This window comes from Pelecanus crispus, chromosome Z (genome assembly GCF_030463565.1).
Source record: "Pelecanus crispus isolate bPelCri1 chromosome Z, bPelCri1.pri, whole genome shotgun sequence".
NCBI lineage: Eukaryota > Metazoa > Chordata > Aves > Pelecaniformes > Pelecanidae > Pelecanus > Pelecanus crispus.
The window spans coordinates 4,294,455-4,310,653 of NC_134676.1; positions in this window are offsets into that span (position 1 = coordinate 4,294,455).

A 16,199-nucleotide genomic window follows, 5' to 3' on the forward strand; every position below is an offset into this window, starting at 1 on the left:
TTCCTTTGAATTTTTAAGCACCAAATTACAGAATACTTATTATAGCAAAATGTCTTCTTCAGGAGAGATTAAACTGCAAATGTTTTCCTTACTTTTTTTCTCTTTTCCATCTATTCTTTAGAAGAGAGCTAATATAAACACTGACATTAAACCATATTGGCTATGTAAGGCACTTTGATTGTCATTGAGATTATTTTAAAAGTTATTTAGGTCCCCGTGTTACATCTTTGCAACTGCATGGAAAATGTTTCACCATGTTTCTCTTTGCAACATTTCTTTGGGGATTCATAAATATTGATTGTACCGTAAAAAATTGATGGAATCTTGAAACAGACTGCAGTCTTGGTAGCTGGGGAATTTACTCAATTTTTCTCAATAGCTGCAGTCTATAAAAAGAGGAGATTTTGCAAATTGTTTCTCACCTTGTCTTTTTAGTATTTAATAGCTCTCAATTCTGTAGCCTTCTGAACCATGCACCGGGTGCGTTTTCCATCAAAACTGTATCAGGCCTATTCAAAGGGAATTAAAAGGCTAGGTGTCACCAAGGGGTTAAACCGCCTTCCCGGCTGGCAAGCCTGACTTTCATTACTGGTGGCAGTGTAGAGCCATCCTAGTGCTTGTTGTCTTAAAACTTTTGTTAAGAAAAAAAAAAAGTCCTTAAACATTAATGGGTGTATTCAGAGACATGGGGGAAAAAAGAAACAAACCCCCCAAAAACCCAGATAGTGTTCTCTCTTGGTTTAAAAAAAAAAGCAAAAAAAAAAAAAAAAGCATTTTCCTGGATGTCAAGGAATCCCTCAGCATCTTAGTATTAAGCACAGGATATTCTCCTTTTGATGTGAGAAAGTTTTAACTCCATTCACCCAGGAGTAGCCACAAAGGAGATGTCCTTGGCAAAGCCCCGGGATGGAGCTGCTGGCCAAACCCTGACCTCCCTCGTCCCGTCCCACTGCACCGGATCCAGGCTGTTCTTGCCGGAGCCCCTTTGGCTGACACTTGGGATATTTTGGTAAGCGCTGGGATAGTTTGGTAAATGCTATAAAAAGGACCTGTTTATTTTCCCTCTCAAGCCTCTGGTGGGAATTTCTGCGCTCCTCTGTGACCCATGGGTACAGCCGAGCTTGGAGGCAGCGTCGGCTTCTCATCGGCTCGGTCCTGGCTGTTCTGGGTGGTCATGGCGGATGACAGCAATTCCCTCTTCCCCAGCTGTAAATACAGATTTTCCTTTGGATTATTAAGCTCTCCCAAGGAAAACACTGACGTACAGCACCGGGCAGGTAGGCCTGTGCACAGGCAGCAGTATCTTTGCTTTGCTCCTAATTCAGTTAATGAACATCCTGTGAATAAACGGGAATAAAAGGGGCAGTGGAGGATCTCTGTGGTGCTGGTGGGCTTTGCTTTTTCATTCAGGCTGGGTGCAGCCCTGGGATGTTTTGCAAGGTGATGCCTGGGTGCGCTGTGGAGCCACACTTTGCTGGAAGGCTGCTGCGAGGCTCTGCTTTTTGCAAAGGCACCAGTGAAGGGGCTCGATTGCAGATCTAGGAACCATCCTGCTCTCCTCTCTCACTCTGTTAGGTCAAACCTAAAATCAGCGTGAAGATCTGGAGAACAGATCACCCACGCGGAGCAACAAATGCTGGGCCGTGGGCAAGAATGGAGTGAAAATAACCAGCCCCTTGTGGTGGGAGAAATAACTTAGAAAAACATTTTATACGCTGTCACATGCATCCAGCACTGGGGCTGTCGTGTACTTAATTTGGCTCCCATGCATCAGCCAACAATCAGCAACTGTGCTGCTGCTGGGAGAAAATGCTCTAGCTATTCAAGAAGCCCATAAAAGTCTCTTTTTAAGCAGGCATCAAGGTGTCCAGAAGAAAGGTCCACAAGATGTCCATCACGGGTTCCATCCAGGTGTCCACAAGAAACAATCTTCTCAATGACTGATGGATTTTCACATGCCAGGTTTCCACTTCACTACCTGTGATATACTGCAATGTGCATCAGACTTGGAGACAGTGCAATAATATGAACGCTGCCCATTGACAACGAATGCTTTTCCTGTTGGCTTTGAAACCCACTCACCGCAATTAGAAAGGCCTGAAGAGTTTTCGATAACCTTAAGCCAGGGCATGCTCTGTAAAGAAAGCAGCAGTGCTATAAAGGTTGCCGTTCCTCGGGGCCTTTGCTGCTGCTCTTGGAGTGTAACGCCCATTAACATTAACATTAATGGCCGTTAAGTACGCATATGAGCTACAGAAAAAGTGCATAAAAGTTGGACATGCTGCAGTAATGGCTTGTGAGGCCCGTTTTATGTACTCAATACCTTAAGGTTTTATTCTTACAATTTGGAATAGGAAACCCAACGGCTGGAACCAAAGAGCGGAGACGTGCTGCTGCTGGCTTCAGCGTGAGCAGGGTTGGCAATGGGACTGCAATCATGGGGGTTAGGCTGGGCTTGTGGTGGACCATCGCAGACACGCGGCCAGTACGCTGTGCTAGGGCTTGCTGGCACGCAACTGGATGGCACACGGTGAGGTCCTGTTCATGGCTTTCCCATCCACGGGTCATCTCTTGCTGGGCCGGGACTCAATGCATGGTCTCCTTGCAAAGCTGTACGTAGGAATGTCTTCAGAAGAGTTTGTGCCATTAAATCTGCTCATGACCAGCCGGGTTTAGCTCAGTTGGTTAGAGCATGGTGCTAATAACACCAAGTTCACAGGTTCAATCCCTGCTCACTGCAGGGCGGTTGGGCTCGATGATCTCTCAAGGTCCCTTCCAACCTAAAGCATTCTATGATTCTATGTTACACTGCTGTGCTTTAAAAGGTCAAAAGCAGCTGAAAGGCTGAAATTTAAGGCCAGGAATTTAATGTAATCAAGGAATGAAGAAGCAACATTAGTGAAGGAAGGTGGGACAAGAGGGAGAGGATGTTACTGCAGCGCTGCGTAGCCCCCATGTTTGATCACAAGAAATGTAGAAGCAAGGTTTCCTTAGGGGCAAGTGAGCAAGGCAGGACACCTGGGTGGCTCTGGCAGTTGTGCTCAGCAAGAGGAGAGGGAAACACAGCCCTCAGACCTGCCAGGCCAGCCGTGAGGCAGGGGGCAAATGAGCCAGCCCTGCTAGCTGAGACAACCTCACTACCAAGTGCAATCACAGTGCCACTGCCTTGTGCTTTGGGGACTGTGCTTTTTAAATTAAGATGTTCCTTCATCCTTGAGTCTTGGGTTTTGCTGTGGCAGAAGCATCCGTGGTGGACAGGCGCAGTCCCAAGTGCCAGCTAGGCAGCAGGTCCTGGCTGCCCTAGCTCATCGATTATTAGCACCGGTGCCTCCTTGGCCCCAAATCTGACAGCACCCAACTTCTCAGGATCAGGTGCTTTACCAGCAAACAGCAACAGCAATGACCAGACCAAATCATTCCCAAAAGACATTCACATCTGGTAAGACATGGAGAAGACGACACCCCAAAAAGATGCAGAGCAGGGACACACAAGGTATCAGAGAACTGGGAACTGATCACACACAGTTACCTTAAAGAACCAACACAAACTCTAGGAGAAATTGCTAAAACGTTATATTATTGTTGTAACTCCTGGTTTTCTTGCAGAAATATTTGTCTCCTACACTGTCGAGGTGGAGGCTTGAACACGGGCATCCCTAAACCCTCCAGCTCCTTAACCTGCACGTGAGTATGAGCCATCATGTCTTTCTTGAGGGGTGGCATCTGCGAACGATAAACATTTTTGCTGCGTCCTTTTCCAGTCATTGAATCAAGGCTGGGACAGATGGTTTGAAAAGCTGCAGGTGATAACTCCTGAGGACCGTTTTGCACAGATCCAGCCCTGCTTCCCAGCCATTCCTTTCATTGCCACCAAATCGGGATACCCTGATGGCATAATTTAGCAAAAATTCCTCAGGTTTTAATTTGGGTGTTTCTAAGGTCTCTCCTCAGTTATTGTGGTGCAGAGTCGTTTTTCATATCCTTCAAGCCCCAAATCTCTGTTTAGGGACTGAAATGCATCCTGATTTGAGTTTTTTCCTAGAGACGGCAGATGTGTTCCTCAAAAAATGCTTGGGTTTGCTTTGTCCAATCTGCCAATCACTGCTGAAGGTACATGATTTTGTCAGCTTTCCTTAGGCTGCTTTTTACCCAAGTAAAACAGTTCCAATTTTTATATATTTTCTGCTCAGACCAAGACTGAGTTTTCCCATCACTTAGTCTCTTCTCACTGCACTTCATTGAAAGAGAAATGGAGCAGACTGGAGAAACAGGTTGTGCCAGACGTGGCTTGAGCTCGGGGAGATGGCAGCCACCCCACTGAACTCAGTGGAAAAAAAATTCATTTTCTTGACCGTTGCAGAACTTCATCCAGATAGTCTTAGATGGTGGTGAAGTTTCACAGATTGTTGAAAGAACTGTTGTGTAGGCTGATATAGAAAAGCGTGAGGGGTAAGAAATATTTGGCTGCTATTTATCCTGGATTTCTGTGGATTGAAAATTATTCTGAAGGTCCAGATTTTCTGGGTTTTTTGGGTTTGTTTTTTGGGTTTTGGTTTTTTTTTTTTTGCATTGCTCCATGGAACACCAGTCCCCCAACTCCCAAACTTTAGCCTGAAGAACTTGTACTGCCAGAACAACTGTAAGATGATGGGAATCAGAGGAGTGATGCTGCTACGGGGTCAGCTCGCCTGAATGTAGCAGATGGACGTTGCAGCTCCTATAGGAATCGTCCTCAAATATAGTTTAAACTATTTGATCCTGGGGAAAGGGACTGTTACAGCAGCTCCTGAAGGCACAAATGCAACATGAATCATGAAGAGCAAAGTGCAGGTGTGATGGTCCCCAGATCAGAACCCAAACTTAGTGCTCCAGCCTTCCCATCCAGACACCAGTCTCCTCCCAAGCTCTGGTCAAAGCCCAGTCTTTGCTTCCTTGTCTCCCTTCTTTTCTGTTGGGATCGGAGCAGAGATGGTCTTTTTTCATGGCATAGCACTGTGCTTTGATCTCTCTGTGTACAGTGACAGGCACGTGGATGGACTCTCCGTCCATCAGATCCCCCCCCCTCGAGCTCAGTGATGAGGACAACACTCAACATTTAACGTTATGCTAATCCCTGCCTCACTTGGAACCTGGCCAGTTCATTTTCATGCTACATTGCTCAATTCCAGCTTCTAACATAGTTTTAAAGTTGCATTAAATAAAGCATGGATGTAAAAATCAAATTAATTACTGGACACTCCATGCTACTTAATTTTAAGGCTCCCATTCCACCAGTATTTCTTGTAAGCACAACAAGCTGCAGAGTGCCAGGATGGCCGTATTGCTCTTAAATACGTTGATTAGAGGCAAATATAAAATGGGGATAAGTGTTGGAGCATTGATTTGCAATATCGTTTGGAGCTGTTATTTGCAGTTTGCTTCCTTAAGTTACATAAAGCATCTGCAACCTTAGGTAGCACCCAGAAACTGAGCCCCTCCATTTGTTTACCCCAGGGAGGGGACCCCAAATTGCTCTACAAGCTGGATTTGCCGGCACGGCAGAGTCTGTACCACCGCTCCAGCCCATCCATCTCATTTCATGTCCCATCCAACGATCGGAAGGAAAGACCCATGTTAACAGAGTGAAATTATTTATGTATAGCTCTTCATCTACAAGATTTCATGCAGACCATGATAAATCCTTTTCTTTGGGGGAGACAGTTCAAAGCATGGAAGATGATGTGCTGAAGAGATGCACATCTACATATGCTTCTTAAGAAGCAAGACAAAAACATCTTGGCTGACAGGCAATGGGGTTCAAAACACTGTGTGGTAAACATAGGGGTTTCTCTGCTAAATTGAGATGAACTGTAACATTCAAGCTCCTTTAGACAGGAAGATGCTCTGATTTTCTGTTTTTTTCAAGAACTTGTGGCACTTCAATTTTTTTTTTTCTCATGTGTTTTATCACTACAAAATTCCAGTATTGTATTTTTATAGGTAGGCAGACAGTTGGAATTTGCCAAAAAAAAAATGTGGATTTGTTTCACTTTATGCATAATTTTCAGGGATGGGTGTATCTTTTTGGTGGGAAAAGTGTCATAGATAACATTGCTTGCCAAGTCATAGCCTTTTTCTTCCATTCAGCTCAGATCTGTAGCTAAAACCAGTTCTGCTGGACATCAACGGGGAGAGCCTCTTCTCTCCTCTTTGTGCCTCTCCTCTCCTTGTAGAAAGCACCTCCCTTTTTTCATTTTCTATTTGAGTTAATTTAATCCTTGCACTCCTGTACGTGAATTTTTGGTTTGGGTTGGGGTTTTGGTTTTTTTTTTTTTTATTGCTGGTTTTGTGCCACTGCTGGGTGCTGAGGGCCTTTTTGTTGATGCTGCAGCCTGTAGAGGACAGCTGTAAAAGGCCCGTCCTTCTGCACAGGGATGTTTTTCTACTTCCCTGGGCTTTTCCCACTTTACCGGGGTGCAGAGGGACTGACCCTGCATCCGTTCCCCTCCTGTGAATAAGAAGCAGCGGGGTAATCCCAATACATCCTCTCTTACAAACACCAAGCAGGGGAAGGTTGCTTCAGTATTTCAAAAGAATCTGAGAGCGGAGTGGTCAACCAGGGCCTTTAAAACCAATGCAAGTTTATTTTTCTTATTATATTATTATCTTATTATTTTAAAAAATGTATTATTTATTGTATTATCCTTGCAAGAAGGGAAAGGATGGAGACTTTCAATTCCGATGGTAAAAACGGATGAAGCAATGGCACAGAAGGGGTTACACCTGCACAGCCATTCTTCACAGTGCAACTTCTTCCAGGACTCGCACAAAAACTTATTAAGCGGCTGCCTGTCACCTCTCCTTAATAAATAAGAATCTCTTTTCAGCCTCTTTGTCTCCTTCACCTCTGGGGCCGGCGTCCTGTAAACACACTGCCAATTAAACCTCACGTCTAGCAAGGCCACAACTAATGAAAAGCAATAGAGAATTCACTGCCTTTTAATGAGGAAAACATTGCTTTTTACAGGGAACAATTTATTGGGCCAATTCCCCCCGTCCATCACCCTGGGGAACTGCTGCCTTTTTTACCCCCTGTTTGTTACTTTGTCAAGCGCGTGTAAAATTGCACGCTGAACACAGAGGTGAAGGCTCTGACTCAATTTATGGTGTGACATCTCTGATCTTGCTCCCTGGATCAGTAAGCGATCCTGGCAATGATATGCATGGAAATTAATTACTGTGCCCGCCAGCGATACAGCAGGCCCCTGCCGTTGATAATAGATCAGTTTGCAGGAGTTTGTTAGAGGGGCGGTCGTGTCTGCTTCTGTTTGCTCACATGCAGACAATGTCAGTTAAGTGCAAACCGCCAACATCATCGCGATGCGCAGCTGTGGGAGGGGAGAGAGCTCTTGCAAGAGAGCGCAAGAGCTGCCGGAGTACCCTTGGAAAAGACAAAACAGAAAAATGAGATGAATGCAGTGATTTTTTTAATTTTATTTTTTTTATGAGCAAAAAGGCAGTGTTACAGTGTAAGAGGAGCATAATATTTAAGCAAGGGGAACTTTTACCAAGTCTAGACTATTGAAGTGATATATATTTAAATGAAAAATAGATGGAGAGGTCAAACTGCAAATAAAAGAAGTTTAGGAATAAATGCTCTATAAATACCCCTGGGATCATATCGTCCATGGGTATATGGGTTAGCTTTGTTAGCTTTACAGCCTTTTTTTCCTAGACTTTGCAGTTTAAAATGCATTCCTAAGCTCTTGGCTGTGGTAGTTCGTCTGCTTCTCCTGAGCAGTGCATTTTTCTGCTGGTGCATGCAGTGGATTTTACTTGGCTCAACTCACCCATGGTACAGGACGTGAAGGGACATCTGGGGGATGGCCAAGACGTGTCAACCTGCTGAGCTATTTTGGGGGAAATGGGGGAATTGCCCCAGAGCAGTTGTGGGAAACCCATCCTCACCAAGGTGTTGGGTAGCATGGTCCACGAGCATCCTTGCATCCCTTCCCAGGTCACCCCTCCACATGGGGAGTGGTGAAACCAGCCCCTCATGTGAGATGGCTGGAGGGATGGTGGGCAGGGGTATGGGTCCCCAGCCCTGTCCCATCACAATTCTGCTGCTCCTGGCACTGCCATCTTCTGCACCTCGGTTTTTCAGCTATGGAAAAAGGGTATCGGCCACTTTCCTGCACATCTGGGGTGAAGATGGGAGAAGCATGGGGAGACCCAGGACACCAGGGAAGCTGACTCTGCCAAACACTGTCATCGGATGCCTCATAAAATCCTGCTGGCAAGGTATTTTTGTTTGATATTTGACTTTTTTTATCATATTATTTCTTACCTCTTCAGCGATGTCTTCTTCTGCTTGGTCCTCAGACTGTTTGCATACTTGTGGAGTTAATTTGAAACCACACTCAGCTCAGGTACCCCCTCCACCAACCCCCTAGTTGTCTCATCCATGATACTGCAGTTTGGGCTCAGCTTTGCCAGCCTGTTTTAATTTTTTTTTTCATTATTTCCTTGTAACCCACTCCCTTCAGACTCTTGAAAATATTAAGATTTCCTTTATTTCTCACCACTTCCACTGTAGGTTTGTATACTTCTAGGCCCCAAAGGGCTCAGATTTGGCTTTTGGGACCAGATAAATAAGATGTTCAGGGGTTCCTCAACCTCAAACCTCAGCTCCGGCATACCAAGGCAAATAGGGGTGATGCCGCACTTGGTCCAAAAGTGGCAGGATTTCTCCCAAAAGTAAATATTCCCAAAAGAACAGGGGACCCCAGCTCCAGGCTGTGATTTCACATTCATAGTATTTTTTTTTTTTTAATTGAAGACTTCCTATGGGCACTCTGTTTTTCAGTTCACGCTCTTTGAAATAGCCATAACACTCTTTTCGTGGCAAGACAAGCAGTTTAAAAATGCGTTTATAAAAAAGTGGGAAACCATCAGAAATGGGTAATAATGAATATCTTGAAAAATGAGGCAGATGGAGAAGAAACAAGGATACCCTTTAGCTGGTTTTTGATGCCAGTGATGGCAGTGCTTGTTGCTTCTCTATCTCCGCAGCTCTTGTGCTGTGACCCTCCACCCACTGCCGCTTTGTATTTGGCAGGGGAACATTTCAGTAAATAGTGGGTGAATAAAAGGATAAATTGCACTTCTGGATTTACCTGAGTATCTTCTCTGACCCAGTTTGCATATGCATCGAAGAGCAAATTTGGTTCTTCCTATTTACCCCCTGCTAGTGAAATCTAGAAACTGCCTGAAATATATAAAAAGCCCAAGATTATTTCAAAGCTTTGGAAAAAAAAAAAAAAAAAAAAGGGGAGGGAGAGCTGTGAAAGATCATTTCTTTCCTAATGTGACTGTTAGATTTGGCTGCTTTAGCAATTAAACTTTTCCTTTATTTGTTACCCCTACAGACCCCTGGTTAGAATAGGATCCTGAAGTTGAGTCCGCCAGAGCATTGGGCTTACATGATTCAATTAACCTTTAAGGTAGCTCTGGAAGTTGGTACTCTAGGAGATCCTTTTGTTAATTGGCAGCCTGACACAGACAATTAAGTTTGATCAGATGAAGAGGGCATCAGGGACATCATTAGCATACTGTACTGAAGACTACGTGGTGTGTAAAAGTTGTTTAATTTCTGCCAAGGAAGAAAGCAGGGGGCTGGGGGAGCCCTCCTTGCACATACAGCGTTTTGCTTATTAAATATTTCATTTCCCTTGCTGTAAGCTATGAATGTTCCCATTTTTTACCCCTCCTTTTTGGTTTCTTCCCACTGCAGTGAAATCCACTGAATGATCGTTCCTCTCTTATTAAAACTTCTGCATTTCGCTTGAGGTATTGCATTAAAATAAAAACAAACAACCAAAACACCAACAAAACAGAGACCAGCAGAGAGATTTGCTTCAGAGACAGTCACAAAATCCACAGTGGATGGCGTATGAGCAGGGCATGGCTCCGCGGGTAAAGCCAGAGCTGGGCTGGTTGAGCTCTCAGTATGTCCTTCAATCAGCAGGGAGCTGTGCAAAAATAAACCTGTGGCACTCACACACAGCAGGTCTTATAAAAGAGGCTCTGGGTTGTAGGGGGATATGTTGGGATGAGGCTGGGATGCGCCGCGTGGCTGTGCGTGTCTTTGCAGAGGCAGGAAGAGCAGATGGAGGAGGTGTTGGAGTGACTGAGCCCACCAACGGGGTGCTTCCCCTCCACTGGTGTTGCGAGCTTGGGTTTGTGTTTGAGAGAGGTGGTTTCTCTGCGTTTCTCTTGCCTGGTAGTAACAACAGTCACATTGCTGAGTCTTTGGAAATGTGCTTTTTTAGCAGGCACCGCCACAGGGCAGAATGTCAGTGAGCCAAGTTACAGCCATCTGCAAGGTTTGCTCGCAACCACCCTTTTAGTGAAGAGGAGACATCCTGGATTCAAATCCTCTTGTTAAGTGAGTAGCACTTTGCTTTTCCAACTTTCCATACCTAATGCAAACAGCAGCCTGACTGAGACTGCTCAGCTGCCAGCCAAAGACAAACCTCTGCCCAAGCCTGAGCAACCTGCTGTGGTGAGGATCTTCCCATTGTCGGTACGGATTGCTACGACTCCGCTCCTCGCCAAGGTTTGCAGCCATGACATGCAGGTGGGTTCAATACGTTGTCATAAGCAGAAGCAGCTTTAGCAGCTAAAGTTAATGCGTGAGCTGGACATGAGCCCTGCCCCATCACTCATGGCTTTTGCAGATCCTCATGGGACTGTTGTCCCTCCCCAGCTCTCCTGTGTCCACCCTAGACGTTCCAGCTGGTTGCTGAGCCAAATGCAGCTCAGGAGGAGTTTCCCCAGCCAACACAGGACTACAGGGCAACAGGTGAAACCAAACCACATTTCCTCAAAGACGGAGCATTTCTCCCACCTCTGCCCACTTTTGCAGGTAACAGCTTAGGGAGAATTAGCTGCAAGCGAGACCCGTGCAGAAGCACATTTCCAGGAGATATACAACCCCTTTCACCCACCTACTGCTGTGCTGTCTTTTTTGCTCACTCCCCTTCCTCCAGCTCTTTTTCTGGGAGCAAGGGAGAAGGCACCTGGAAAGGAAACAAGTCACTAGTAAAGACTAGTAGGCACATGGGATCAGGATTTTCCATGCTTGTATCACATAGGCAGGCTCTCTGCTTTCTCATTAGCCTTGCACAGTTGCTTCAGCAATTATGATATATATATTGCATAATTCTTATAGCATTAGCCTTGCTACATAAGTCATTAATGTGCTAAGTTAGTGATAGCAGCAAATGTAGACTCTTGTGCTATGTGATGCTAATAATATCTATGAGATTTTAGTCCTAATCCAGCGAGACGTTCTTAGCCCTCTACTGCCATAGCGTTGTGTAATGGAAAATTAATGGGAAGTTGCAAGTGCAGAATGAGCATGTTTTTGCCGTCTTGCTGGCTAGCCATGCTGCTTGTAAGGGTGTAGCACAAGAACAAAAGAGCACAGGCTGAAGATTAATCCAGACCAATATCCAACAGTGACCAACACTCAGTGCCTTGGGGAGGATATAGGAACAAGGTGAGCGTGCAGAGATGCCTCCCTGGGATGCTCTCCCAGCCTCCAAAACCCTTTGGCTCTGGGACCTCCCTTGCCGCAGGTCCAGCCTTTGTATTCAATAGGTCTTGGTGCATTTTTTAATCTGTAAATTTTTCTGGGTTCTCTTGAACTCACATAAATTTCTATTTCAGTACCTCAGCTGGTAAATAACAGGAACAGATAGTAAGTGTCCACAACTCTCCCATGGCAACTTGTAGGTGGCTTTAAGCTGGTGATAAGAGTTAAGTAAATGGGAATGCTGAGGTTTTTAGGTGTATTCATAAATCCATGCCAATAAATCCCATTATTGTTGGGCACTTGGTGAAAGACTGAAGGCATTTTGTGAAAGACTTCAGGGCAACATGGAGCTTGGGGAGACTGAGTTGCTCTCTGCAGGTCTGTCTCTATCAAGGAGAGATGGAGACGGGGCAGCCATGCTCCGAAGTGAGCTGTCTCCTGTAAGCACCTCCTTTTAGGTGGGTTGAATCTAGGCAAGTATGTTTCCTATACGGGACCAAGTCAGTCATGTGCAGATAGGCTCAGTCTGCCCATGATTCCTCCCTGGCAGACAGGGATTCCCGTTTATGCCATGCGGTGTTTTCCATCTCCTCTTCCTATGGGGAACTCCCCTCAAAATGGGAAATCCAAGACATTTATTCTACCAAATTTTAAGCAGGGAAACAAGCAAAGGTGAAGGCCTCCCCCGTCTGACACGGTCCTTGTGTAAGGACCAAGGTTCGAGGAGAACCAGACGAATGGCAAAACTTTCAGCCCCCTTGCCCCAGGCAACCCTCATCTCAATGTTGCAGACGTCCGCTTAGTTTTTCAGTGAAATGGTAGGAAACCTGGAATAGCAAATCCCACCGAGAAAGCAGCACAATACTTTCAAAATCTATGTAGTTTTTGGGGGAAAGACAATTTCATAAGATCACTGAGCATTCATTTGGATGTCATGGAAATGCTGGGAAACAGGCTTTACCAACAAGCGGTGGTGAAAATTTTGTAAAGCAAAAAATCCGTGACACTGCAGCTCTTTACGGAGAGAGCAGGGAGAGGCGAGGAAAGGGACAGAAAAGGCTGTGAATTGTGAGTTTTTACCAATGGACATGAGCCTTCAGCTCACCGACATCAGTGGAAGGGTATGTCAGAATATGATACAGTGGAAAAACCATGTCTGCCAAGAGATGGAAACTGTGCCCAATTCCTCTCCAGAAGTCACCTGTGGAGGGGGACTTTGCTGACGTCCTGCTTGCGTTACGGGCAAGCCCTAATGCAAGCTCAAAGACAAATAGATGTTTTTGTGCTCTGTCTCCCAAATTAGGACAATAAGAATAGGGCAAAATGGGATTTGTAAAGGCAAAATAGTGCCTTGAAGGCAAATCACTGCACTAGTGGGCTGTGCTGACCTTTGGGTATCACTTGTGCAAGCCCGTGAGCAGGCGTGCCCCTTGCACCAGGACTGAGGTTGGCCTGATTCTGCATAGCTGCAGCAAAGGATGTTTTTGAACCATAAAGGAATAATACTTGAGATGTATTGGCTGTACAGTTTCATTAAGATGACATAACATCTTGGATAGATTATAATTTTATAATACCTTTGCATGCCACTGCTATTACTACTATGCTGTTTTATGACGATGTTAATATACAGATGTTGCTTTAATCTGTTTTTTAATTTACTTTGTATATCCCCTACGTACATTTTGTCGTAAGGTAGTTTATTTTGTAGCAGCTCATTTATTTTAAAAGTTGGAGGGTTTTTTTATATCACTGCTAGCATGCTAATGACATTTATACATGTGTTCTCTTTAATCTCTCCCCTAGTTGCCTGGTACAGAGCACAGATATTCTCATTTCTCTGATTTTTCTGAGTGCTGAAAATGGTTTTATTAGGGGTTTTATTTTAAGGTTTCATTTTTTATTTTGAGGTTTACTAACTACAGCTCCGCAGTACTGTATTTTGGTGTGGCGTGCCTTCCTTGTGTTTTCACCAATACTTTTATTATGTGATGAGTGCTATTGCTGTAGAGAGGTTTGGCCATGTTACCCTCCATCTGAGCATTTGATGCTCCCTAGGAAGCTCTTGAGAAAAGGGTTTTTTTAGGTGGCCATGCACTCCCTCAAGTTAGGGGCAAGGCAAAGAGCAGAGTAGACCTGAACATGTATTGAACCTCTAGCAGTCATGTCTGAGTCAGGCCCTGGATTTTAAAAAAATCGCATTCCTGTAAAAAGCCAAAGCTAAGCCCAAAGACTGCGGTGTTCCCGTGCTATATAGCTGCTATAAGTAGACTGAAGAATGAATTGTCCCAGCTGGGTTGAGGTTGAGCAGGACTTTGCGTTTGGGGTTGTACCAATAGAGAATGCAGGTCAAACTGGGAAATAAGGATCCAATGACTGGAGGCTGGCACAAAAAGAGGGGGAGGCACGACCTGGATTTCTGGACCCGGCTGAATAACACTGCTAACATGGAAGTGTGTGTTTAGTTGCAACAGTGACATGAAGTCCCATTTCAGAAGGGGCTCTGTGCAGTGCAAAGAGACGCTAAGGAGGGGATGTGCTTGTTCAGGGGAGGAGGAGGAGGGAGCAGCATCCTTCTGAGCAGCTTCCCATGCTGGACTTCTCAAATTACGTCTAATTAAGTCTGCTGCCCAGAATGTCATCAAATTAGCAAGCGAACAAATTGCATTGACTTTGGTGGGATGACTCCCTTGTTTCATCCTGCCCTGCAGCGTGACTGCTCTGTCTATGGCTCTGCCACGAACTCCTGGTGAAACCCCTCCCAAAACAAGGCAAAATGAGCATCCGCCCCTCTCTGCAGGCTTCAACTCCACCGCCCTGCTGTAATATCCTGCCAGATCTCTCCAGCCTCCTCAGGGAGACCTCCCCGCTTCCCCTAAAAAATATACATTGGGAGAGGCCTGAGTATTTTTCCCATAACTTGGTGGGACGGAACTTGAGAAATGCTGTCGTAGATGGTTTCATGTTGCCAAAATGTATTTGCTATTTGATGATGTGGGCTTTGGAAGGCCTGCTGTTCCCAATTGTCCATTGCATATTAAGGATGGTTATAGCCAAGAAGACTTTTCTATTTATTTGCTCCCTTTTCACTGTGACTTTATTATGCATGAGCAGCTTGACTGTGATACTTCTTTTGTTTTACATTTTGCATTCATTAAAAACCAGTCATCTGCATATTTTGTGAACCCTCAGGGGTCTCTTCTCCCCTTGATGCATGCGTGCCAGTCCCATTAGCATGGATGGGAATTAGGAGCTCATACTGAAGGAAAAACACAGGCACCCCTCCCCCTGTTTCTCCCCATACCACTCAACTAGGATAATAATAAAAAAAAAAAAATCATTACAGAGGATATTCACTTTAGGTTTAAAAAAAATTAAAAAAAAAAAAAAAAGGAAGGAAGGAAAACTTGACCATGTACCTCAGGAGATTCTTCTTATAGACCAGGGCCAGAGGCCACGTAGACAGAGGGTGTAAATCATTTTAGCATCACTGAGGTTTATGGCTGTGTCTTTACCAGTAAGTAAAGTGGGCCAGACCTGCTCCCCAGCCCCCAGAGCAAGAAGTGTGGTATGGCTTGTGTTCACACCAGTGCCCTCTTTGCTCTTGAGTCTTCTAACATGAGAGTGAGGTCTGTACGCTGCTTTCTGGCCCTGTTCTGGTTGCTAAAAGTCATCAACAAGGGTTTGATCCCATTTCTGGCATCCCCAAAATAGATGCAGGCTACACCATGGTCCTCGGCGACTTCCTGATGATGCTGAGGATGTGGGTGAAGAAGTCGTGGCCGTTTCTTAAAAGCAGTTATTGGGAGATCTTGCAGGGTCCTTGCTGACCAACCCAAGGCTGGTCCTCACCAAGCCACCAAGCTGAGGGACCACAGCACCCAGTGGTGCTCCTGCGGTGGATGGGGAGGGCTGGTCCTGCTGCTATCCCTGCACCGTTTGCAGAGGGCTGCCCTCCTCCCTTCCCTGCTCCTGCTGAGTGAGGGTTCAGGCTGTGCATTTTTGCTCCCTGCCAACAAAGAAGTGATTTTTTTTTTTTTTCCTTTTTGGTTAGAACTACTGGTGCATGGTGGCCTCCAATACAGGGATCCTCTATTCTCTTTGCCTCATCTCTGAAGGGTTAGAGCAATCATGCTTTTCCACCCAGTCGGAAGTTTTGTATAAAACCTCCCCTGCTCCTCTGTGTTTTGAGTTTGGCAGTTCCCCCTTTCACAAATGTGTGCACAGAAAGACGCACAGAGAGATATGAATTTATTTTCTGCATTGTTAAAGCTTCAACATTGCCCTCAAATCATCCTGACACAAAGGCAATGCAGCTCGGTTCACCAACCAGCACATTTTGCCCTGAGCAAAGACACTTTCCCATGCATGGAATGATCTCCCACTGTTTCCCATAAGAGCACCGGGCTGGCTGGAGAAATCTAATCGAAAGGTTTCCAACACAACAACCCGCCTGAAACAACTTGAAACAAATGAGGGCTCGGGCTGAAGCCGGACAACACTGGTTGGAGCCGTGCGCTAATCACGAGATTAGGCAATAACCCCATTTCATTGTTGCTGCCTTAGCTGGAGCATCCTCTGCTCCACCTAGCATCTGCCTTGTCTTAGCAGCGTGCTGTTT